At 39.4% G+C, this 27051-nt stretch overlaps 1 long non-coding RNA gene across 2 annotated transcripts; it reads right to left on the reverse strand.

Annotated features, from left to right (window-relative positions):
- Positions 1 to 1668: 1668 nt before the first annotated feature.
- On the reverse strand, positions 1669 to 27051 carry LOC133491909 (uncharacterized). Of its 2 annotated transcripts, XR_009792514.1 has the most exons (9): positions 26867 to 27051; positions 26436 to 26626; positions 25203 to 25568; positions 24876 to 25112; positions 23615 to 23749; positions 14050 to 14147; positions 13311 to 13420; positions 2465 to 2591; positions 1669 to 2334 (listed from the first exon to the last, which is right to left on the reverse strand). It is a non-coding gene; the product is annotated as an uncharacterized LOC133491909 (long non-coding RNA). The 2 variants fall into 2 exon arrangements; XR_009792515.1 differs by lacking the exon at positions 13311 to 13420.

Below are 27051 nucleotides of genomic sequence, written 5' to 3' on the forward strand. Positions count from 1 at the left end.
CACCAACTTTTTTTTTTTTTTTTGTTGCATGTCGGTTCTAATGGTACTTTCCCAGATGGATTTATGAAACAGTCTTGTAAAACGAGCCATCTGGCATGTCAGGTTGATTAATTTCCTCATACATAAGCCTGCTTATCATAGCAAACCGGATTTCTCAATGATTTGGAGAAAAAGGCCAAAACACTTGTCCTAATTACAGAAGCTCATGCGGTACCTCTGGCTGTTTGGGCTGCTTTCGGCCTGCTGCTGCGACAACAAATCACATCTTTGCTATATTTAATTGTGACTCCTCCTTATCGGTGGTGTCATACGGGGATAATGGGATAATATTCTGACGTGCACTGAATGTTAGTCATGGAATATGAAGAAAATATTCATAAAGTTTATTTCAACTATATACAGTTGCAGTTAACTCAAATGAAGCCCTTACCATGTCATGTTCTGAAATTGTCATGGCACTGAAATCACAAATCCAGTTACAGTGTGCAAATGATATGAATCATGACTTGGTAGAAGATTAATTGTCTGGGCCATATTTGAATGTCAAAATTAGATGTTAGACGCAATGGAATGTTGCTTAAACCAAACTGTCATGTTAGCCACTATAAAGTAACACAAATATTGTTTACTAATGCAGTGTAATATAGGAAATAAATATATGGAAATATAGGAGGGTATTTGGAGGATTTATGATTTCTAGGAAGAAATCCTACATTATCCCCCTGAAGATGCGCTGCCATGCCTAAATTGCATCCAACTTCAGGCGCTACTTGTCGGTCACCTTCATGAACTGAACTATTATTTTATTATTATTATTTCATCACACGTGGTGCACAAACAGGAGAAGATGCAGAGTTTCACTGCAAGGTGCAAACCATGGGAAAATAAATCTGTAGGTGAAGCAGAAATACTACAATCATTAAATTTTCTGCAATTTGATTAAAATGTTGGGTGCAGCTCACGATTCAAAGCATTCAATGTCATGTATCAAATGTGGGTATATATGAACAATGAAAGGGGATCCCTGGCATGTTGCTGTTCAAGAAATAAACATCTGAACCTGACTGTAGTGGAGACCTGTGCAGCAAATCCTCCCCAATAAAGAAACTCTGGATTTGAGCAGGTCTATTGGTCCCAGATATTAAGAATGTCAATGTATTTCATACATGTGAGCTACCGAAATCATTACATGATGGCAATATCTGTCTGGTTCAAATGTTTTGTCATAAAAATCACAAAATTGCACTGAGCAAGAATTTTACCCAATATTTCAAGATAAATGGAGGTGGTGCATATGCTGTTGATTGTTAATATTCTACGCTACAACAGTGTACTGATTGTGAATTATGGTTTATGATTGAAATAATGACCGTTTGTCAAGGTTTTGTCCGACCTCGCCTGAAGGATACACAAAAGTTTTCCCAATATGTAAATGCTGCAGTGAGATGTTCAAATCACATCCAGGTGCTGAAAGGAGAGATGCCTCCTTTAATAGTGCTGCAGTGTTGTTCTTTGGCCTGGCAGCAGTGCAAACGTGTTGCTGGGGGAATCGGGTACCTGCACTGTAATGTATTTACTGTCTAATTTGTGTCTCAGTGTGTGGCCATCTATCCTGTTTAGGGAGTGACACCTCTCCGCCTCCATTTTATGGTGCTGTGCAGGCATTTGATGAGGACGTGAGCATGCTGTGCTGATGGATGAGCTTGTCAAGGTGCTGCCACGATGCTACGCTCCCCACAGAATGCACGTGGCTGAAGAAATGCAATCGTAGACAACAGCATGGTTTGAAGCACTATGTTATTCCAAACAGCTAAAAATATGTTATGGATGTATAGGCCTTAGTTGAGTTTCACTGTAAAGTGAATGAGCTACATTGGCATCATTTATAATACTCCACTTGAAGACTCCTGACAAAGAGAGGAATGCAAATTTATTGTCGTGACAGCTCCCTATGTACGTCAAACAGCTTTTATTTATTATTTATCACATCATGGCTTTTTGTAGTTCCTGCCGTTTGCTTTCACTTCTCTGTGTCAGCTGTCAGTGCGCAATGTTGTACTTTGTGCCTCTAAAGTCAAGAATTCAGCTCAGGAATAGGAATATGATTCCCCCAGGCAGAAGTTCTGAATCACTGACAGGTATTTCAAAAGTGTTCAATTTGTGCAGGTTCTAAAACAAATCCTTGAGGGAAAAAAAACAAAAAACAAAAAACAAAAAAAATTGAACATATCTTGCTTGAGATTCTGTCAACATGATGTTGGTGCTTCTGTTTTGCTCCGGAATGTCATCTTGTAAAACAAACAACAGCAGAGGCCCATAGTTGCAATTGTTTATCTGAAACACAACAATAAATTGATTGATATATTTTAAGAGTGGTATCTGGCAAATTTCTACGACAACAGGATGGCAACACTATATGCCAAAGGATTGTTAGTTGGCATTCGTAGGGATGTTCATTTTATACTGGAATGTATTTGTGTCGTTGAATATGCAGTACAGTAGTTCCTGTATTTCTAACGTCCTCTCCTTGTCCTGCTGTTGGTGCACAGAGGTGCTGCTGGCTCGCTCAACTGCTTGTCAAAAATCTCGCTCTATGAACAGAAGTTATCATAAAAGATTTGTCATAGATCATTGTGGGTAGTGGAGGGAAGTGAACCCCAATGTATGAAAGCAGGCATGCCAGGAATGCAGGCAAAATGAAATATTTCACAAAAATATTCATTTTCTAAAGGGAAACAGTCCAAGTACAACTAAATGTACAACTACGAAATGAGGAGCTCAAAGAATAGAACACCAGAGCCAGTGAAGCTGCCAAGGCAGGCAAGAAGTCCCACCCAGCGAACCAGGACAAGGGGTGTCTGAGAGTCCTGGGCCCCGATGCAGTGCAATCATGAATGGAAGGGTGGTGATGTGGGCAATTGGGTCACTGGAATTGACCCAAGTGTACTGTAAATCCAAAAAGTGATTTACAGTACACTCAAAAATTCCATAGTCAGGCTCTCAGATAACTTACTTGGTATTTTGTTTTTTCAGGTTCACACATCAAAAAATAAAACTATATATTCAAAGTTTATCAGTGCCAACATACCAAATTGTGCTTGGAAGCTGTTCAGAAGTGTTTTTAGTCCATACACTACAAGTTGTGATATTCGGATGATTTTCCTCTCTAAAATTAGTGGTTGATTTCTCGGGATTAAACACTCCCATCTACTAATGAAAAAAAATAATGAAATGTGTATCATGGAAGGAATTATTTTTGAAAATTACTGCTCTATTACAAATGGTAGAATGGATGAGTCTAAACTTGCTGAAGCTAAAATGAGACTGTGTTCAAATAGCCAATGAGCAAATGGTGAAGCAAAGGAATTATGGTGTTCTAATTCTATCATTGCAGTTATGTTAATGCCAATGATACCTGGCTCAACAAATCCCGTGCATCCAGGCTGAACAAGGATCATCTAATAATAAGTGACTAACCCAATCAGCAAGCAAACTGGAAATGTTGTGTACAGTAAAGTGATGGCAATAAAAATAAAATCCTGTGCTCAAAATGCACTTCAGTCAATCTGCTAATTAGACATTACACATCTCAAGCCATGGAGCAAACCCTGGAGCATTATATGGTACCACTTAATTTTGTTCTGTATGTGTGTGTGTGTGTGGGGGGGGGGGGTTCGGACAACAAAAATATTACCACTATGACATTTGTATGCTCGGGCAGAGATGTCACAGTGACAAAATGATGTGTGACAGTTTAGAAATCTGACCAAATGACTCATGAAAGTGCATCACTCTACCAAACGACAAGCCATACAAGCTACAGCTGAGGCGACGATTGACCTCCATGTGTTGGCTAGAACAAAAAAAAAAAAAAAAAAAAAAAAGGGAAAAGTATAAGGTTGTTCCTTTAACTGAGGATGGAAATACTGCTAAATGCATTCAAGCAATAAAAACCTGCTCGAGCCAACAATAATAGTCTTTGAATGAGACCAATAAATAAACTACTAAACGTTAAGACAGGCATATTACTTTTGGCCCTTGTTGAGGTTACAAACAAAATGTGACAATGTATGCCGTAAATAACATTCAGAAGCGCAAAAAAAAAAAAAAGGCAATTTTTTATTTTTTTTATTTTTTGAAGCAATGAGTTGCAGCCAGCACAGCTGGATGTCTTCATGCAGTTTTAGGAAACTAGTGGCTGCTGTGAGACCAACACAGCAGATCAGTGTTCCGCAAAAATGCCTTGCTTGGTGGTCCCATCAATAGCCTTAATGCAACATAGAATAACCATTTGGATTCTCACTCAGCATTTGCTAAACCGTTCTGCAAAGAACTGAAGAAATGTTTTGTTTAATAAACGTCAACACAAAAGCTGTATTTTTTCCCCCAAGAAACCTTTTCTTCAACGTTTCTTAAACACATCACTTATTTGTTGAAAGGAATAATAATTTCAGCCTGTTCCTGACAGCACTGGACACTGAATCACTGGATCATGAAGCAACCAGGCCGAACTTGTCAGAAATTCATTGTCTTCATGAAAGCAACATGATCTTTTCTATAATTCATGAGGTCTATATAGGAGAGGCATGTAATTGGAGTGAAAGTTTAAAAAAAAACAAAAAAAAAACACCAGTACACTGAACAGGATGTCAACAGTGTGCTATCGGAGTCGTTACCATTTCTTCTTTCCCTTTCTACTTGCACATCACATCCACATCAAAGTCACATTTCAAGCAGTGCCCAGCAGTAATGATTGCCCCACATTTCTGAAGCTTAAATGCAACGCTTGATTGAAGTCCCCCCCCCCACCCTTTTGCCAAAACTGTTTCTTGGCATTCCAATGTCAGTTTTCTGATATTAGAACACCGTTGAACAAGTATAATGGCTACCTCATGCACTATTGGCAAGAAAGGTACAGTAGAAGATATGTTCTCAAGATGAAAATGTCCAGAGTCATGGGAAGATACACAAGCTGTGCCTTTGAAGCACATCATCTCAGTGACAAGTCACTATAGTAAAGGTATAGTTCTCTTATTCAGAGATATCTTTTCTTTTCCAGGTTAAGGTGGAGAAAATTAGTGCCACATTGCTATCAATATAGTTTGTCTACTTAGGTTTCTCCTTTCACCATCCAGGATTACTTTAAGTTTTGACCTCCAAATCCTCACACACATGAGTTGTCATAATTTCGATAGCAAAAAAGGTAGAGGACAATATGTATCATAACCTCAACAATAACCTTTTTCCATTACCATTCAATTGTAGCCTGCCACCTGGGAGGCAAATTTATGATAACTAAGAGCCATTTGGAGGCATCAAATTGCTGATCATCCAGTGATCAGCAGTTTGCTATACTGCTTATGCATCACCCAAGCAGTCTGCTTTTGCCTGTGCAGAGGATATTAGACCATTTAATATGTTATTGTTCGGCTATCCCTTCCGTTGCACACTCAGCTTGCAAGAACTATTTCTGAAGATCAAAGATGCAGACTGAAGTATAGGTCATTGCATACAGCAAATGCAACACTATACTTGCATAATTTTATGTTTCATACTATATATTTTAGTGTCAATAAAAATGTAATCACTGAGGACTCACAGTGTCCTTGTTTCATTATTCATATGATCACTCAGGAGGTAAGTAGTAATTTTTGTTTGGGCTTGCACACAATCTTAAATTCTCGATACAATTCATGGTTTGTTTCTCCTGTTTATAATCTTGGAGCACATCTGTTGCTTTAAATATAAGGACTCGGAAAACTGCTAATAATGGGGATTTAATGAGCTGATGATATCCAAATCAACTACTGATTGCCTCTTAAATATGAGCCTCCCCACTTAGTTCCAATCTCCATTTAGCCTGATGTGTTACTCATTTAGAACAAACTCCATTCTCATACTTGTCGTATGTGGTACTGCTACAAATGAACTAATTTTATTTTCATGGGGTGAATTGGCTTGTGTGTCCCTTTAAGTACTCTGTGTATCTCTTGCATTGGGAAGGAGTTTAACTGTAGAAGTACATGATCTACACTTCAAGCCAAACGTTTTGCAACATTGAGGCTTATTCTTTGATTTCTGCTGTAAACTGAACAGGTTGGTGTGAGAACAAAAGATGAACTTGAGATCCAGAGGTCAGCTCTCATTTACAATCTGTCAGAAGCATAACATAAAGCATAATTGTTTTAACTAATGTTGAAGTATAAACACAACAGAGAGAAAAAAAGCGAATAAGACCTTTGTCACAAATCATTTATTTCAAATAACAGCATCAAGTATTTGCCCATTGACGTTGCTAAATTCATGAAATGTTGTGCATAGTGGATGAGGTTGACGTCCATGCACTTATTCCATCCATAAACTCATCTAGTCCGTTCAGGTCATTATGTTGTTCCATGATGACAGACCGCCTTAATAGTTTGAAGACAAAAGGTTTCCGCAGTCTTCTGAATTCATTTTTGCTGCAGCCATTATGTTTTCAATTATAATTGTGATAGTGAGGCTTTTCCAGAAAAAGCCATACAAATCCAAGCCATGACATTATCACTGCTATTTCACAGATGAGCTTGCATGATCAATGCTTTTTGTTTTGAAGCTTTAATTTTGAAAAAAAGAAAGAAAACGCCCCTGTCTGCTCAGCCCATCAGACTTTGTTCCAGAATGTTTTAGGGTCGTCGGTGTACTGGCAATTTCCACCCTGGTTTTTCCCACTCTTCATGATAATTACTATTTTGTCTCTTCTGGTATATCCCCTATACAGTACTTGCTTCTGCAAACAGTATATTGTACAAACATCACTTCTGCTCTTTGGAGTTTCTTCCTGATGTCATCTTATTGTCATATTTGTTTGGGGTTCTTTTAACAGCTCTAAAAGAGTCGCTCACACCAATTGGTGCTATTTTACTTGGTCTAAACTTTCCCCATCTGTTACAAGTGGTTGCTTCTCTAGGTCATTCCAAATGCGATTCACTTTCAAATTTTGATTTGTGTGAAGGAATTCAATTTGGAATGATTACAGTTCAAATTGAATTGAACCGTCAATCTTTGCAACGGTCGGAAATAAGAGCAGACCTCCTGCTTGTGTTACTAGGATAGTAACACCAACCGTGAGCTTAATTTGAGAACACAACTCTGCCTCACACAGTAGATTACAACATCTGGTTTCAAATTGTTGCAAGGTTTTTTTTTTTCATGGTCATGTTTCTTCTCCAAAATAAACTTTTATCTCAACTATATTTAAAATGTAAAGTTCTTAGTCAAAAATGCTCACTGTGTGTTTTAGTCACTTAGACCTCATGAAAAATTTCAGAGAACGCAATGAAGCGACCAAATGAGGCGAGCGGATGACTTCTTCCAGGCCTAGCCACAGTTCTCACATTAGACAGCCCATCAACGGGCACATTTGCAGGAGTGGGGGCAAGTGGTGGTTGGAAAGATTCCTGGTGTGATGAGGCTGGAGGTGAATCCCAAGGGGTGAGACAGCAGTTTATATCTTGAAATTCAAAGACCATAAATATATAGTCCACCCTTCTACTTGGCTGAATCGCTTTAATCTTTAATATAATACTATTCCCACTTGTTGGAAGTCCTTATTTGTTAACATGCCCGGAATAATGTAAAATGTATTTTTTCAGCTCAACATAAGAGGTGATAGGGGATTGACATTAGCTACGAGCCTTGAATACTGGTGGAAGGACACAAGGCCACTTTTTTCATCATGTACAATGTGGACAGAAATTGGAGAGAAAAGAAAACGGATGAGCGAAACTGTCTTAACCCATCTGGGTCCACAGATCGACTGCGGCTGTTGAGTGTACATTCACAAATTCAACTTCACAGTGGATTTCAGAATAGGGAACAAATCTGCAGATGATTGTAGCACATTTCTATTGTACTTCATCCAGAAGAAATGGGTAGACAAGTATTTATCTATTTCCTAAAGGAGACAATGTAAAACCTGGGTCTTAATAAAATCGCTCTACATAATTCATTCATAATAATGAAAAGTAGAACTGCATTAGCATGATGACCGTAGCGTGGGCTAGAGCATTGCAACTCTGCTACATGTTCATGAACAGCCCAGCTTCTAAAGAGAAAAGTGAGTGACCATTCCACTTGTGGAGGCAGGACACCATCAACTAGAGTCCAGATCACACTTGTCGATTCCTGAAGTGTGAGGAACCCTGTCACAGTATGTGACGCTCCCAGTGGACACTTCAGAATCAGAATCAGCCTTCTTGGCCAAGTGTGTAAAAACACAAGGAATTTTTCTCTGAAGTTGGTGCTGCCCACCAAACACAAATACCCCCCAACCTAGACAACTTCAAACGTGTTTATATGTGACAATTGCTAGCAGAGGATATTGCTGCTAATGATGCTTGCCAACATACAACCCATGCTAATACTGCAACTCTGCTTAGTTTTTCAACTTTGACATGATAGTGCCTCCATGTCGTCCGACAAACAAAATTTAGCAATTATAACAAACTACGTTGTGCATGCCTTAAAACATAGCCATATAACTTCTTTCAAGACAAACTTTGCAAAATATTTGACAGAGTTTCACAATTAAAACACTAGCATGATACACAAACTTTGTAAAATGTTTGACAGATTCTCACGATTAAAACACTAGCATGATACATTCCCCCTTTTTAAGTCTTGTGCTGATTTGTGTACTTGTCTTTGAATTTGCAACATTTGGTCGGACGCAAGAGACAGAAGATAATGGCATTTCATAGACTGAAGTTTTATCTCGCTCTTGCAGCAAAATAAGCCTTGTGAACAAATCAGTCTTTTGACAGAACAGATATCAGAAAGCTGCAAACCCAACCAAACCAAAACAAACAAACGAAAAAAAAAACATCTTCCGTATAGCTAGTCCATGACTAAATAAATTACATCATAAGAATATTTCAACAACATTCAGTTCTGTGTAAATCCCAAATAATACTAATAAGGATGAAACTTATTTCATTGAGCCATTTTGAAGGCTACTTAAGCACACTTTACAAATAATAAAATACTGAGATAAAAAAACAATATACAAACAAGAACAAAACATGACACCTTCACACATTAAAAACTACTCTGAAAAGGCAGGTATGTGAGGGCTGATTTGAAACTAGTCAGTCATATAGAAATTGTGGGGTGAGTTCCAGAGAGTGGCACCAGGACTAGTGAATAAAATCTGTGATTTCAGATTAAACCTGATATCAAAATTAACGTGAAGTAAAGATTATGGCATTGGGTAAGTCTTTGGCATGAGGACAGAAAGAGTTTCTTCATTCTGTCTGACCTGCACACTCCATAGCTTCATGAAAATTGAAATATACTGTGAAGTGGCAAATCACACACAATTGAGACCTTCAGCTGTGGCATTGATCTCAAAAACAAAATTTTATATCATGAAAAAATTTGTGAGTGGTTGTGCAATGAGCGTCTCACTTGTCCATGACATCAATTTTCTGTGCGTGCGCTTTTATGACATTGCATTCGATGTCCAATTTACAGAATGGACAACTGCTGTTTGAATGGCTTTTTGGATTCAGTGCACCGCCATTGAAATGTTTGGCATCAAGAATTACTGACAGATGCTTGATTTACAACAATAATTATACTTTATATTTTGTTATTTACAACCTTCTTAGCATGGATACTGATAATGATCTTTGACTGGTAACTGCATTGGTGCATTAAAAATCAAAGCTCTCCCATTAACATAATTAGCTGCATTTTGTGATCCAAACAGATTTGTCATTTGCAATCCTTTCTGATTTGGATTTCCTTTTCATTTTTGCAAAGCTCATCACATCTATGTGCAGGAAGGCACGTGCGCTTTCTATTGTTTTCGAAAACACGCAGCATCGTGCAAAAGCTGTCCACAGCACTTTCGTAGGATAATAGCCGTAAGGAGCAAAGAAATGGATGAGAGTTGCTACACTTGCCTTTGTCCATTGTAGTTTTGCCTTTCCTGGATGTTTATTTTTTTACATTTATTTGGGAAAGTAATTTTTTGCAACCTTAATACAGTTATGATGCAAATGAACGCATGCAAGGGATACAAAAATGTGTTATACCTTTAAAAATAAAACACCTGTGTTTGAGTGTGCATTGCCAAAGTCTACAACAAAGAAAGGATGCCGCTTCATCATCTGCAGCAAATCTGGTCAGAGAAGTGATCCTTGCATGACCTTCTGCCACCCACCCAAGTTGAAATGCCCCAGGCAGAACTTTAAGCAAGGCATGGACAAACAGCAGTGCAAAATATCTCACATCTGAAAGTGTTAGCATACATACTCCATAATGATCTCCACCATATCAATTGCTGTATTGAGGAATGTATGTATGTAATGTTTGCGCGAATAGCCTGTTTTATACCAAGAGTGACATATCTAGTTTGACTTTGTCTGCTGCCTCTGCAGTGACAATGATTTTGGTAAACGGTTGCTTCAACACACTCCCGGCACAGCATTTATTTATTTGTGAATGGGCACAAGTTTAGTCAGCACTCTCAAAGATTTGGCATAATTGATAAAAGTCACCATTCCAACTACTTCTCCTCACTGGTCTTGTAAAGCTCCTGCGTTATTCTGTGCTGTATTGGATGTGATATACAGTAAGTACTGCATTTATCATTTGATATACAGTGGTGGCTTGGATCTCAAACCCAATCTGTTCTAGAAGGCCAGTTGAAAACCAAAACGCTTGAAATCTGAAGTGTGTTTTCCCATTACAATGAATGGAAAATGAAGCCTAATTTTTTTTTAAAGGAACAAAAGAAAAAAGCAATGCAACAATAGTGTTTCAAATGTCTTCGGTGGGGGTGACTCGGCTCTTTTTAACAAAGAGAATCTAATGACTATTTCTGACATCTTTTTCCACACCTTCCTGAAGTGGTTCATAACAACGTCATTGACATTTTGCAGTGCTCTGCAACATTCTGCTTTGTTAGGGTGATGGAGTTCTCCAAAACTATGGATGTCGTTCCATTTAGAGCAGATAGCTTTTTAAATTAGCACTTGAGACATACTTCCTGCATTCAGCCTCATCAGACGACATCTCCTTCCTTTCTCGCCAACACTATCCCCAGCTAACTGCTGCTCGTTTACGAAAATAAGAAGCAACTTTTCAACTTCCTCCAAGATCTGTGGCCTCTGCTTGGTCATCACGGTTCCTCCTTTAGCAACATCACTTGCTTTGAGGGGATCCTTGTGTTTCAGAATGGTGCTGGTCGTCGATTTGGCCATGCCATACTTCTTCGATAGCTCATAAACACGCACACCAGATTCATATTTGGCTATCAAGTCCTTCTTGAGTCGACAGTTTTACGCACCACTTTCCTTTTTTTTCCCAGCACCAGCCGTTCCACTTGCCTTCTTTGGAGCCATGATCGGGGGTTAATATTAAAAACCAAGTTACTACGGGGACACGTCTGCATGCAGAGGAGTGTGTGGGTCAACTGGTTGAGTCGCGCGCATTACGGCATTTACATTTTTTTTTCGGGGGTGCGTTCGAAAGCACAATAACAAATCGTTGTGGGTCAGCTGGTCGGGGCATTCGAAAACCGATTTTACAAAAACAGAGGCGTTCGAAAACCGAGGTTCCACTGTACTGAGAAATATGCAGGTGGTAAATATTAATACTAAATGACTGTGGGAGGTAGGGACAAGGAGAAGGGCTTTTGTTTGAGTGCATGTTACACTATCATCACATTGGTATAACTGCAGTAATTAGTGAGTTGGGGTCTACCCTGTAATGAAAAAAGGAGACCCTTCACAACAGTGCAAACAAATTGCTCTGTTGTGGAGATTACTTTGAGTTTCAAATCATATCAGATGTAGGGCAAGTCTCCTCTGTCCTGGAGCGGTCACTGATAAGGTCCTTGGTGATCCATATTTTTCAGCAGTAATTAACTCAAGGTGAGGATTGCGGAGGATTTCCTCCGTAATCAGCATGCAGATTCAGATTGACCTACAAGGCCAAGACAACGAGGCTCATTTGTGTAACAGGAGATGCTCAGATTATGAAATAATGCTGAAGATGAAAAACTTAAATATCATTTTTGGGGAGGATGTTTTACCATATTAAATAATTGAAAACCTCCAAACTCAAGACAGACAGCATTCTGTCTTGTGAAATATGCCTGCATTGCTTCAAAATGAGGTTTTTGGCCTTGTTGTTATAAGGAAAGCAGAAAAAGGGCGTATCAAGTGTGGAAGATTACATTTAAAAAAATACTAGCTGTTGCTACTCTATTTTGGAGAGATGAAAAATCTTTCTGAATAGCACAATGTGTAAGTAAAGTAGAATTATGTGTTACAGCATATCTGCTATGAAAGTGGTATCTAGTCATCATGGCAATAAAAAATATCTAGTGGAAATATTTCAATGCAATTGACAATCCACCTGAATAAGAATTGTAGTTTTTTTTTTTTTGGGGTGGGGGGGTTTAAGATTTTGTGCTCTTTTAGGTTGTTGGCAAAGATGTACAGGACACTCGTAAGTTAAAAAAAGGGCATGAAATGTTAAGTACCATGAAAAATAAAACTGTCGATCCAATTTGAACTTCACGTGAAGTAGCACTTATTTAAACATTTTCAGCTAGGAGTCTATCGGCATGGTACAGCTTGACTTGGCTTTATCTACCCAATCCTTCTTGTAAAAGCAATCTTAATCTATTAGATTGTAAGGGCATCTCCTGTGTCAGCCCAAAGATTTTCAATTAGATTTATGTCTTGGATTTGACTGGGCTCTTCTCAAAGAAGCCTCAACTTGTAGTGAAACACATTGGTTTGCAGATATGATTCCCGTTAAAAAGGTTCCAACTTCAATCAATGAAGCTATTAATGTATTTTGGATTTATGCTTTGGGTCAAGGTAAAATGCTCTTCATATTCAGTTTAGAAGCACATGTCAAGACCTTTGATTATTTGTAAGTACTACAATCTGATGGTCACATAACAATGGTGAGCAATTTTCATTTCTGGTCTGCTGTGAGGCCTTGCACAAATAGCTCAAACATGAATTAAATATAGAGGTAAGTCCTTTTATGATTACACATTAGATGGGTGAAGAACAATTGAAAGCTTTGTGTGCGACTTTCCAATCCATTATACGTGTGTGTGTGTGTGTATATATATATATATATATATATATATATATATATATATATATATATATATATATATATATTATATATATATATATCACCAACCTTACAAAAAGCCACCTCGTGTGCTCTGTGATTACAACGTTGCTGCTATTAACAGAATTAACTCCAGCCAGAAAGACATTTCAGGGCGAACATACCAATTCCATTATCTCAGCTGGATGCTGGCCGCTCTTGAGCATCTCTTCTGCTCTGCTTCCAAAATGCTCCAAGCACCAAGCCCGGCACAGGCATCGGACTGCGGATGCACCTAGTCTCAAATGCACCCAATCAAAGTCATTTTGCTTTAAATATTCATTCTGCTGGAAAACCACTTTTGAGTCTTTGGAAAAAAAAAAAGTATGGATTTAATTTGGTTTTCCTTTCCTTTAATTTGTTTTATTGAAACAGAGTGGAGTAATGGGTTTATATTTATATACATTATTTGCTTACAGTGCCTTCCTTGGGGCAACGTGAAATTATTTTTTCCCCCATGTCTTGCAATTAAATAGTTGTAGTAATTGTAACAACATTTTAAAGGTTGCTAAATTTGAAATCCAACATTACTCATTTAAATTAGAAACAACCTGTCATGATCCTGGATTCCAGCCAGGGCTGGGCGTGGCCGTCTAATCGGAAGGGTCACACCTGTGCCTCATGACCTCCGATTAGACCCAGTACATATAGGACCCGGGGGACGACAGAGACTCTGCTAGATCGTTGCCTCTCATGCCTCGTTCCCGCACTACCGTACTCCTGACGTCTACCTCCCGTGTACCGACCAACGCCTGTCTCCCGACCTACCCCGCAAGCCTGCCGTTACTGATCTTGCTGCTTGTTTGGACTGACTCCCTGGTAACCGACATTGGAACGAATAAAGGCTTATTCCGCACTGCTTACCTCTCAACTGAGTCGTGCATTTGGGTCCACCCCCGAGTTTCGTCCGTGACACAACCAAGATGTAAGGGGTCCATGAACTTCCTGGAGGATATGTGCACCTTTGAAAGAGGAAATCAAGTTAGTTGACAAAAATCGGCTACCAGTGCCACAACACCAAATCCAGTATTTTTTTTTTTTTTTATAAATTAACTAAAAAAAACAATTTAGAATTTCTCTGAAGCTCCTTTGAGAAAGCAAGGCTTGTTTGTGCTCAGTCAATTCATAACTTATACAGTCTGAATACATGGGGGAAATAAAGACAATGAAGAGTGCAATTATTTTCATTTGACAGGTTGTACGCTTCATGCCTCATGTAAATCGTAAAGATGTTTATTAATGACTGTTAGGTACACGTAGTTTGTGTGTGCCACGTGTGTGTGTATTGTACTTGCACACAACATAAGAGCAACAGAAAACGAGTTTGATTCTTTTGGATAAAGATGTGAGCTTTAACAATGTTCTGCTTAAAAATAAAAAAAAAAGACCTCCCCACAAAAAAGGCATGTGCCAAAGATGCCCTAAATAGACAGCATAGGCATTTGCTGAAATCCTGGTCTCATGTTTTCTACCACATCAACCTGGCATTTGAATTGGGGTGTGTTAACTTCTGTGTGTGCATTTGTGCGCCCGAGAGGGAGAAAACCACAAAAAAAAAAAAAAAAAAAAAAAAAAACTAAAACGGTAATTCATTGTTGCAATCTTTTGGGGTGCTGATTAAACTTGCAAAAAATTAACCAATATAGAGTACAATGCAGCACCTCCATGAAAAAGTGCATTTAAAAAGATACTCGTGTTCACTTTTTGACACTGTGAGAGACATTCATTTAACAAAAAGGTTTCACGTTGCAATTGTAATTTGCATGCGTTTTATGAATTTGTACTGCATCATGAGGTCTATGTAATTCTCTTTATAAAAGGTGATTAATCCCACAAGCAATGTTCCCTCGAAGCTGCGCAACTGGGCATTTGCACACTTGTCGCACACTCTCAGCGCAGAGGAAAACAGATCCAGTGCAGTGAATTACAGAATGCCTTTTTTTTTTTTTTTTTTTTTTTTAAAATACAAGTTAGCAAACTGCCTCTCATGAAGAGCTGCTGCTCGGCCACACCGGGCCACACACTCTACTTCCTAGTTTACCTGACAGCGCCCCCCTCCATTTTAAAGGGGTACACTCATAATTACAAACATCGGGGTATGTGAATAATTGAAGAAATAGTGGTGAAACTGGATGAGATTCTCTTTTGAGTAAAAGAAGGTCTGGTCTGAACCCAAAGTAGTAAGCACAGGATGAGATGGTGTATAATGTTAAAATTCTACCTTGGCACAGCCTGATCGAGGATGAATGCACAGACGATACATTGCCCAAAAAAGCTCATTCTGTATTTTAAATATAGGAGGCAACATAACAGTAACCCTAAAACTGTTTGGGAGTTCAGCTTTCAACATGCGTTGCGAAAGACATTCTGCAAGCAATAATTCTGTTTTACACCTAGAAACACAAACGGGGATATCATTATGGGTTAAAAAAATGAAACCAAGTTGCAAGCGACATTTCAAATTTACAGTTCATAGTTGGCTTGGTTAGCGATATATTCAATGTAATTATGCATAAACACAAAATTGCTGATGGAAATATAATCTGAACCTTTTGAGGCATGTAACTTAATTGGATGACACTGATATAACCAGTGGTCAAAAGGAGCGCTCACAACCTTAGCGTGTTTGCACAGACACGTAAAAAATTAGAGGGAAAATTGCCCTTAATTACCTCATTTCAAAAACTTCACAATTTTGCCCATGCCTTCATATATCGAAGGAAAGTGTCATCTTAAACCAGCAAGTACAACCCTCTTTTGAGTATGACTAATGCTGGAAAAAGAAAAGTCAGAAAACAATGTCACACCATTTCACATCCAGAAATGCGACAAAGATGTATTAGCATTTGTTTGACATTGAGCAACTTTTGTTCCTTCTCACACAGAGGGGAAAGTGCACTCTGTCAAAAGGAAAACTACACACACGCACAAAATAAAACTCAATTCTGTCTAAGACAAAAACAGAACAAGTGTATGTCTCAGTGTTCTTCAGAGCAAGCATCAAAGGGAGAGACACACAAGACCTGACAAACACAGAGAAACTAGTATTATTTCATATACAGCACACTCTCGTAAGATCGCTTGCTTCTAGCGGGGGAGGGGGGGGGACAAAAAAAAATCATAGGGAGCGTGAGATCAAAACAACAAAACATCGCTGGAGTCGTGTGCTCAAGATATCGACAGACTTCCAAAAGAGGCAAAGAACATTAAGTGACCAAGTTGCAAAGACTGCACCAAACAATAAATCAATGACGCAATTGAATGTGATTATTCCAGCTGTCCAGGAAAATACTCATTAGTAGTATTTGATGCATGAAACTGATTTTTTGTTTTTTCTTCATGATGATGAATAGAAGTAAATGCCAAAACGAGTGGCATTATCGTCAAAACTTTACACCTTGCCTCCACCCAACCATCAATTTTCTGCTACCTATCCAAGCGTACCACCCTGGACAGGTCACCAATCAATCTCAGGAAACGTATGGACAACCAACCACACATATCTGCAATGTAAGGCCTCATTTCTTCAGGCAAACATGGTGGTAAACCTTGATTGTGCATGCACGGAAACAACTCATCAGGCGCAACCGGGACTGAATCTGCCAACTGTGCTAAATTGACACAGTTTATTGCACATGTTTTCAAAGGACAGTATTTTGAGTCTTTTAATTGTGAAAGGCAGGTGCAAAACATCATGCACAAGGGTACCAGGATACAAACTCGCTAAATGAGAGGAAACAGACAAAATTTTCAAAATGCCATCAAAAATGACCACAAGATATCGTCAATTGAGCGATGCAATTTTGGAGCGCCTGCATGACGATTAAGGGGCTGACTTGGCGCCAGTCAGAGGAGGAGTCAGACCATTTCGCCCGTGACCAAACACCTTTCAAAACTCTGCATTTTCGTTTATCTGGGGCATTTCAGTGCACTGTGACATCTGCTGCAGGCCTCTTCCAGAGCACTTTTGCAGGTGTTGCATATTAATAACAAATATGGAATTGAGACACAAGCTGGTAAATCTTTCAAGTAAATGTGTAAAGGACAGGCACCTTCTCTGTGTAGCTGGTGCACCAGAAGGAAAAACACAGCAATGACAGCAACACCCAAAATATTTACATTTTGTCAAACATAATGATGTAATGGTTCAATACATACATTCAGTAAAATGTGCAAGGTGAGGGTTAACCTATAGCAATTGCGTAGTAATTTCAGGTGAGTGCAAAGGTGTATGAAACACACAATTTATGCATGCCGTTGTTTCTTTAGCCATGCAGACCCTTATTTCAATTACAGTACCTTAAAACAGTCTGCGTGCTGCAGCAAGGCACATTTTGCCGCAGGCTAATACTGAGTGTAATAAGACATTTCGTTATCCCACAACTCCAAAGTTTGTGCATATATATATTTAATATTTGCTGTGCCAAAAGAAAGGCGAATTGGTTTTGGTCCGAACCATCCATCCATCAATTTTCTTTGCCGGTTATCCTCACGAGGGTTGCGGAGAGTGCCGGAACCTATCCAAGTTGTCAACAGGCAGGAGGCGGGGTATACCCTGAACTGTTCGCCAGCGAATCACAGAACACGTAGAAACAAACAGCTAACAAATGACCAAGCAGTGTTGTGGAGTGCAAAACAGAAACTTTGAGAAACATGGGATCCAGTGGCTAGAGACTAAGCAACCTTATTTAAATACAGTTTTTTGAAAGTTACACAAAATCTTGATTGCACTTGCTTTAATTGTTGCAAATGATGTATTTTTGCAAAATTGTGGGAAAATTGACAGTGATGTATTATCCCCCCAAATCCTGCTTTTCGCACTCATGCCCACCGCTCTGTAGTGATCAAATCCAGATAAATTTGCAAAAATAGACTTATTATTGGACACTGCGACCAACCAAAAGGGAACACAAATACTGAAAGAAAATGAATCCAGTGAAACACTTCAGATCTTAAAGGCCCAATGGGATGCACAATACAATTCCCATGTTCCTACAGTAATACCAATCAGCTTTATTCATACATTGGGGTTATTATTGAATAGAATTGAATATTATAAAAGTTCACCTTGAAATTTAGCACATTCTGAAACCGATTGCTTGCTCTAATCTGTTCAGTTTTGAGGACATTAAGATAGCAGCAGTCTGTGTTTTTTTTTTTTTGTATTGATCAACAATGATGATTAAAGACACTTTGAAACACTTAAAACTGAAGCGCAAGATTCTTTTTTTTTTTTTTTTTTGCAGTGAATGCACTCAAGGTTGGCTCATTGAATTCATCATCAACTTCAGTAAATCTGGCTGAGAACCACAAATTCCCAAAGGTGGTCTGAAAATAATTGTGTTTGTACTTAGAACTTGTTTTGTGTTAGCAAACTTCCCAGCATGTTTGGATCTGTAAGGAACAGGTACTTGTGAAGCCAAAGTCATTGATCTATTTGTGGTTTCAACTCCATTAAAATCTGGTCATCCACGAAAATAAATTAGTGATCCAGAAATGTCAGTTGATTTGAATACAATCGCAATCTATATAAAACTGGTGCATCACAATATTGTTGCCATACTAAAGCAATTTCATTATAGACCCTTACACAGTGCGGAGCAAAGCTTTTCTCCCCTCTGTCATCTCAACTTCTCAATTGAGAAACTTTGTTGTCCAGTGATCAAAAAAAAAAGCAAGCAAGCAAAAAGCAAAAGTAATAAAACATTTATGTGACTGCTGGTATCAAGATAAACACGCGAGTCATTCATAAATACAGGTCTCATTGTACCTAGAAACAAAAACTAGAAATTATAATCATGTTATTTTCATTGTGTGATGGCAAACAACATTTTCAGTCCACAGAGAAAAATAGAGGAATTGCCCTCGCCATTGCAATATTTTTTACGGAAAATGTGTATTTTCAAACAACGCCTTGCTTCATCATCTTGTGCAAGTTTATCTTGCAACAACTTCAGATCATATCGCTAGCGGGGTGTTTACAACAGTGTGCAAAGTGCTTGATGCAGCCAAAATGAAATAGAAATAAAATAAAATATTTAAACCCATGTTAAATTGGAGTCAGCACAATGGTTACTACCACAATGGTTTCATAGTACCCGCACAGGGAATGGCACTAGAGATGCAATAGTAAAATAAGAGTGAAAAGGGAAACAAGGAAAACAGGAATTGCATTGGCTGGTATTGGTATTCTGCAAAATGTAGACTCATATCATTAATACCGGTCACTGTAACACAGTTCGTTTGTACTAGTTTGACGAACCAATTTTCTTTTTTTTTTTTTTTTAAATTCTTTTCACAATTTAGTCCCCTTTAAGTTTAGTAATGTTTGGTATCAGAGGGTTGACATGCTGAAAATACAATTCTCTCTACTCAATAAGACTTCAGATTTTTCAACACCAGTAACACCGCTTGGACATTGCTGCTAACCCCCTACGTAAGCAGAATCGCAGCATGTTTGCATTGTCAAATGCATGTTCTGCAATCTTATGAAGCTGCAAATGCAAATGTGTAGACTTCAGCATTTAAAACGCAGTACCGTTTACAGTAGGCTTTGCTGTTCTGCTTCACAACCATCTTAATGATCCCATCTAAAAGAGATCATCTCAACTGAGTCATTAAAAGCTAAGTAATTAAATATGTCTTGTATGCCTGCCAGGCTTATTTCCGAATGATCATAACACTTTCCTGCCAGTGTGACTTTCAACCGTACAAATTGTTTCCAACATTCCAGTCTCTTCTTTGCATTCAGAATTTGAAATGTATTCCCTTTCCGCAGATACTTATGGGCCCACTTCTGTTCTCTCAGATCTTGAGGTTGGAAACTGCTATGCACATTTTTGGGTCTTCGGTGTATACAAGCTTTATAAATGAGCCTGCACAGATCCCAGTGTATCATCTGTGATGTCACACTGATGTACAGCCTGAAGCTGTTCTTTTACTTCAAATGGGTAAGAAACTGGCTGGTTGAATTTTTCAACCACTGTGTATCCATTACAAGGAATATCGCTCAAGCTATTGTGAGACTTGATCGCAGTCCCAAGCCGTAGCAGGTAAAACAATTCATGACATTGAATATCGACCCTCTACTTAGAACATGCGTTCAGAAAAGCATATTACATCATTCAAAAGTAGAAAATGACACATTCCATCCATTGTGATTAAAAAAAAAAAACAAAAAAAAAACAAAAAAAACAATTCCATCGAATGCAAAGGCTAAAACCCCCCTCAAAATTAAAACCATAGAATACAAGTGCATCAACAGGTTTACCGTTAGAAAAAAATTGACATTGCCCCACCGTTTCTTTTAATGTCATTCCTATTCTCCACAAAAGTCCCAAGGGTATGATTTGCACACGATTGTGGGATTGCTCTGATGTATGTACTGTGGTCCCCAAGGAAATTCTCTCTTTGGCAGCCACAGCTTCTCGGCATTTTTATACACTTCATGTGTAATGCACTTTGTTGCTCAACAATGCGTATCATTGTAGAGCTGAGTCACATTGTTATTCTTCCCCAAAAGATTTGTTACCATTTCTACCTGCACCAAAGACAAAGCATTATGAGAGGAAAGCATTGATACATTTTTGCATTCACTCGCATTCTTTCGCTTTCTGAAGTTGTGACTTCATTACCTTCTGACACTTCCAATGTGCAGGGAGGCACTGACAGAGTCCGATTTACAAATTTATGAATAATTATTGTTTAGCACATTGTTTTGGCAATAGACTGTTGAATTTCCAGGGGTTTAAACAGAGCCACCACATTTTCTTACTTATTCAATCGATGCAACTGCACCAAATTGCAGCTCATCTGAGCCAGCATTAACTAGACGAGCAAACAGGTGAAAAATATTTTTATGAAAACAAAACTGACACTGACCCATAAATACTACCTGAAACAGTACAACAGTGGAATATGTGATAAAATTATGTCTCCGGATTTTTCTACATGACAAGCACTTGCCAGTTACAAGCTTCCTCAATCCAGTTATTGAAGGATTAAGCAAACGGATCTGAGATGGGGCCGCTTTCTTATTGGATTAAAAAAAAAAATAGAAAAAATGCTTTTTGAGTTGCATTTCTTATATTATAATGTCCCTGATTTCATAATTTTTTTCTAAATAACACTATGAAAAATGGAGAACAAATAAGCCAGAACCCAGTTGCTGTGACGCAACAAGGATAAACACTTCCAACTCATTCAAAAACAAAAGCAATTACACTTATTCACCCCCCCCCCACACACACACACACGCACTTTTTCGCTGCAGAATTGAAAGTGACACTTTTGATTTAGATATAGTCCAACTGACATTCAAATCCACACTTATGGCTCATTTGAGGCATCAACAAAAGGAACGTTTTTAAAACCATGGAAGCAAAGACAGAAACTCAACACAGATGTGTTACAAAATAGATTTAAACCCAGACCTCCTGACTGGGAGGCACGTGTGCTTTCTATTTCTTTAACTCGCTACCTGTGAATAAGTAAAGCATTTTAATTTTTGCCCACCAATGTGTTATTTGCCCTCTTAAAATGAAAATTTTGTTTAGTAGAACAGACAGTCATTTCATTGTCATTTTTCAGGTTAGATGACAGTTGCTTTGGCAGAAAAGGTTTTTCCAGTTTTCACAGGTACCCACTTGGTGAATCTCCAATTTTCTTCAAATTGTAATTCCCAGCCACATGTCTTTTGGATGTGTAATACAGTATGTTGCTGAAATTCAATGAGACTTTTGTGAATTACAATTCTAAAAGCTAGAAATGATCTCTATCGAAAGAAAAGCAGCATCTGCTTGTTAAATGCCACTGAACAATTTCTGCTTTTATGGTGACTAAAAGGTTAAAGGCTTTTCATCCAGGAGGAAAAATGCTCGCGCCATGCATTTATTTATACTGCGGCTGTAACAGCTTTCTCAAGTGTCCCTACAGGGATGTCTGCACTTCCAGCACCTCACCACTCCAACACACTTCCCCAAGTGGGCCTTGACTGCGCTTGTGCACATGTATAACTCGTCTCGGAGCACTCTCCCTTCTGCCTGGGGAATGACACCCTCAGAAAACACCTACACGAAAATGCAATTAAAAGCTTCATCTCAGAATGGCACGGACTGTTTTTAGGAGCCAGTGGTAGGCAATGTACGGTGAAAGAAACATTGTGCAGGATGGACAGAGGATGGGAAGGAGTACTTGCCATCTGCATTTTCCATCTAAGCCACTCATCTTGCATCCATCATTGCCTTAATTTAACCACTTTTTACTGATGAGACTCGCAAGCACACAGTTCCTTTTTATAGCAGTAAACTCAGCTAGCATTCTGCTAAATCTAAAAATGCAATATTTAATAGGCTTTTTTTCCACCCTGACATTTTAATGGAGATGGTCACAGTTTTCACTTGATTTGACCTAGCTGCTGATGTGAAGCTTGGCCTACACAATGCTTAGCAACTTTAAAAAATAAATAAATATTAGATCTCTAGAAGAGATTGAGTTAATTTCGCAGATATTCAAAAGCTAAAATGAGCCCACACTGAGCAAAGTGTGAACCAAATAAATTAGATACATGTTTGAGGGATTAGTTCACTTACCAGAATTTCTGGAAGGATCGCATCACAGGCAGCCCTTAGTGATTTCTAAGAGTTACCTTGCCCCAGCACTTGCAGGTGTTACATATGAGAGCTCACAATCTATTGTCATTATGCCAGACTTTATGAACTTGACCAATTGAAAGACTTCTGAGATGTAAGATTCATTTGAACACAAGTACATTAAATGCCGAAATTCATTTATCTTGTATTTTGTAGGAAGACTTTCAAGGAGAATACAATTTTAATAAGGGGGAATAAAGTAATATGTAAACTGAAAAGACAAAGAAGACTGTCAACACTTAAGTTTGTGAAGATATTAAAGTAGAAATTTACTGAAACTTAAGAAAGAGCTGGATTTGCAGGACAACAAGTTCATACTTGCAAATTCATGCAAATTCCACAGCTAGCTTCAGATGGTACGTTGTGTTAGCTGAATGATACTAGATTAGGATTCTAGCTAGGTCATTAGCATCGCAATCTCGCTCAAGTTGCGAGCAAACAATATGTTTTCCTCAAAAACGAGCACTTACCATCATGCTGGGATTTCCAGGTCCTTGCTGATCCCACCCTGCACAATTTCCTTTCTTCTGGGTCCAAACAGTTCATCACTTTCATATATTAATCATTGGTAGATTCCTCATCTATCTTTGGAGGCAAGCCAATTTAGGCGCTCTACTAGCTAGTTTCAAAAGCTAACAAGCTTCTTACATGAACAAAGACGAGCTTGTAATTTCCACATTACCGGAATGATACTAGTCAGATACTAACTAGGTCATTAGCATCCTCAGCTAGGTCAAGTGGCAGTTGTGTCTGAAGAAGTGCGATAATATGAAGCCTACCCGCAGTAGAACCAAGTGAATTCATGTCAGCTGTGCCTTGTGGATCACAGCGGTGAGCAGTGGGAATGGGAGAAGATGGAGTCCGTCACCAATGTGTTGCACATTCCCAGCAACAAGTGGGCAATCAACTGCTACCTGTGTGAAGGAGATGGGAGCCTGCATCACGTCATCTGCCAAAAACTGCTAGATCATGTGACGTTAAATACTCTCTCATTTAATAGTGTTTTGAGAAGAATTTTGACAATTGCGAATTTTCAGGGGCACTGCCATTTTCGCGAGTCACATGACCTATGGGGGCGGATGTGACGTGCTACGTGCCGTTCCAAACACTCAATTACATGGGATACCATGATGCCCAGTGCTGATTGCTCCTCATCTGATGAAGAAATAGCAGCATCATTTGATTGGGAAGACAAAAATACTTTGATCCAGATGTTAAATTATGGGGGTAAAAAATGCCGCCAAGTGGCGGAACCCTGAGCTCGCTCGGCCGGGGAGCGAGCTCCGGAGCTCCACCGCTCGGCTGTAAATGTTTAATATTCGGATGGTTGTTCCAGCGGATTGACGCAGAGTCTGACGAACTCACTCCCCGGCCGAGCGAGCTCGTCAGACTCCGCGTCAATCCGCCCGAAGAAGCATCCGAATATTGAACATTATTTACAGCCACAGGTTCAAATCTGTATGGAAGTATTCCTTCATCTTCCCTATCAACCGATACTGCTATTTTTTTTTTTTTTTAATCAGGTGAGGATTAATCCAAGAAATTAGCAGTGGGTATAATGGTGTCCCATGTAAATCGAGCGTTTGGAACGGCACGTAACAAGTCACATCCGCCTACATAGGTCATGTGACTCGCGAAAATGGCAGTGCCCCTGAAAATTCGCAATTGTCGATTAAAAATCTTCTCAAAACACAATTACATGTGATGATTTAACATGACATTGTCAAGACAGTACATATTACATGACCTACTGGACGGATTGTTAATGCAAAAACACCTGAATTCCCCTTTAATTCCAGATGGTAACTTCCTTGTTAGATGAATAATACTACTTAGCTTGTTATCTGAATGATTACTTGTCAGCGTTTGCTTCTAACCTCAGATGCGAGCTAGCTTGCTAGGTTCCCCAGCTAGCTTTAGATTGATGGTAGATTCAATGTTAGCAGCATGATAATAGAGTCAGATACTAGCTAGGTCATTAGCAACTTCATCGAGGTTAAGTTATTAGCCCATGAAAGTTTCTCAAAAAGCTGAGCTTACCATCATCCTGGGATTTCTGCTCAGGTCCTTGCGGTTTGTAGTGTTGTCCCACGCTGCACAGCTTCCTTTCCTCTAGGTGTGAATGTTGATCAGTTTAAATATCACCTACCTTGGTACCTTCTTCATTTAGCTTCAGAGCAAAGCTATTTTCTTCACTCCATTAGCTAGTTTCAAAAGCCAACCACAGCAGCAGCGACGAGTCCAACAATGCCAGCAATTCCACCTGCTGGTCGCAGACTTCATGCCAGGCCAGGAGAGGATGCAGACAAACCATCTGAGGTCTTTAGGACAGACCTGATCACCACCATGAAGGTGCACGACTCATACCAGCTCAACGCGGAGGATTACTACATCCTGGCCCATCCATGGAGGCAGAAGCAGGGAAGAAGGGTGTCCAGGTGCCCGTTAGCCCTCAGTCCATCCCAGAGCCCATGGTCCGGGCAGTAGACGACAAAAGCAATGAAGTCATGTTCGTCAGGCCCAAGAAGTTGATCCACAGGTCGACCACCCTGGCCCTCAGTTACGTGGACGTCGGGACTTTGACGGTGAGCAAAGGTGCCGCTAAGACCTCAATGGGTTAGGAGTCAGCTGTGCCTTGTGGATCCCAGAGGTGAGCAATGGAAACTGGAGAAGAGGGAGTCCATCACCAATGTGTCGGACATTCCCAGCAACAGGTGGGCACTCAATTGCTGCCTGTGTGAAGAAAAGATGGGAGACTGCATCACGTACTCTGCCAAAAACTGCTGCATCATATGATGTTAAAGCCTGTCTCATTTAATAGTGTTTTGAGAAGAATTTTAAAAATTGACAATTGCAAATTTTCAGGGGCACTGCCATTTTCGCAAGTCACATGACCTATGGGGGTGGATGCGACATGTTACGTGCCGTTCAGAAACACTCGATTACATGGGACACAATTATGGCCAGTACTGATTTGTCCTCATCTGATGAAGAAATAGCAGCATGAGTTAAATCGGGAAGACGAAGAAATACTTCCATACAGATGTGAAACTATGGGGGTAAATAATGCCGCCGAGGGGGGGAGCCATGAGCTCGCTCGGCCGGGGAGCGAGCTCTGGAGATCCATCGCTCGGCTGAAAATCATGTTGAATATTTGGATGGTTGTTCGGGCAGATTGACGCAGAGTGTGACGAGGTCGCTCCCCGGCCGAGCGAGCTCGACAGACTCCGCATCAATCCACCCGAAAAAGCATCTGAATATTCATCATGATTTACAGCCACAGGTTCAAATCTGTATGGAAGTATTCCTCCATCTTACCCATCAACCGATACTGCTATTTCTTCATCAGATGATGATAAATCTGTGTAGCTTCCTTGTTAGATGAATGATGCTCCTAAGCTTGTTATCTGAATGATCACTTGTCAGCTTTTGCTTCTAACTTCAGATGGGAGCTAGCTTGTTAGCATCCCCAGCTAGCTATAGGTGGTAGAGTCAATGTTAAGTGCATGATACTAGAGTCAGATACTAGCTAGGCCATTAGCAACCACAGCTAGGTTAAGTTATTAGCTAATAAAAGTTTCTCAAAAAAGCTGCGCTTACCATCATCCTGAGATTTCTACTCAGGTCCTTGCGGTTTGTAGTGTTGTCCCACGCTGCACAGCTTCATTTCCTCTGGGTATGAATGTTGATCACTTTAAATATCACCTACCTTGGTACTTTCTTCAGTATAGCTTTAGAGCCAAGCGATTTTCTCCACTTCATTAGCTGGCTTCAAAAGCCAACCACACCACCTAGTTACATGAATGAAATAGCTTGTTCAGTTCAGATGGTAGCTTCCTTGTTAGCTGAATGATGCAAGCGGCCTTAGTAACTGAATGATGGGTAGTTTGCTAGCTTTCCCAGCTAACTTTAGATGGTAGCTTGCTTGTTAGGTGAATGATGAAAGATTCAAATACTAGCTAGATCATTAGCATCCTCAGTTAGGTCAAGGTCCTAGCAAATGTTATTATTTCTCAAAAAGCTGCACTTACCGCAATGCTGGGATTTGGATGCTGGATGAGTCCTCCCCAACTCAGTTATTGAAAATTACTGCGAGCTTGTTAGCTTCCCCAGCCTGCTTGAGATTCTAGCTGACTTATACTAGCTTCAGATAGAAGCTAGCTTACTAGCATTATCACTTATGTTAAATTGTTTGCTAGTTTCTCAACAAGCTGAG

Source organism: Syngnathoides biaculeatus, chromosome 18 (assembly GCF_019802595.1).
Source record: "Syngnathoides biaculeatus isolate LvHL_M chromosome 18, ASM1980259v1, whole genome shotgun sequence".
NCBI lineage: Eukaryota > Metazoa > Chordata > Actinopteri > Syngnathiformes > Syngnathidae > Syngnathoides > Syngnathoides biaculeatus.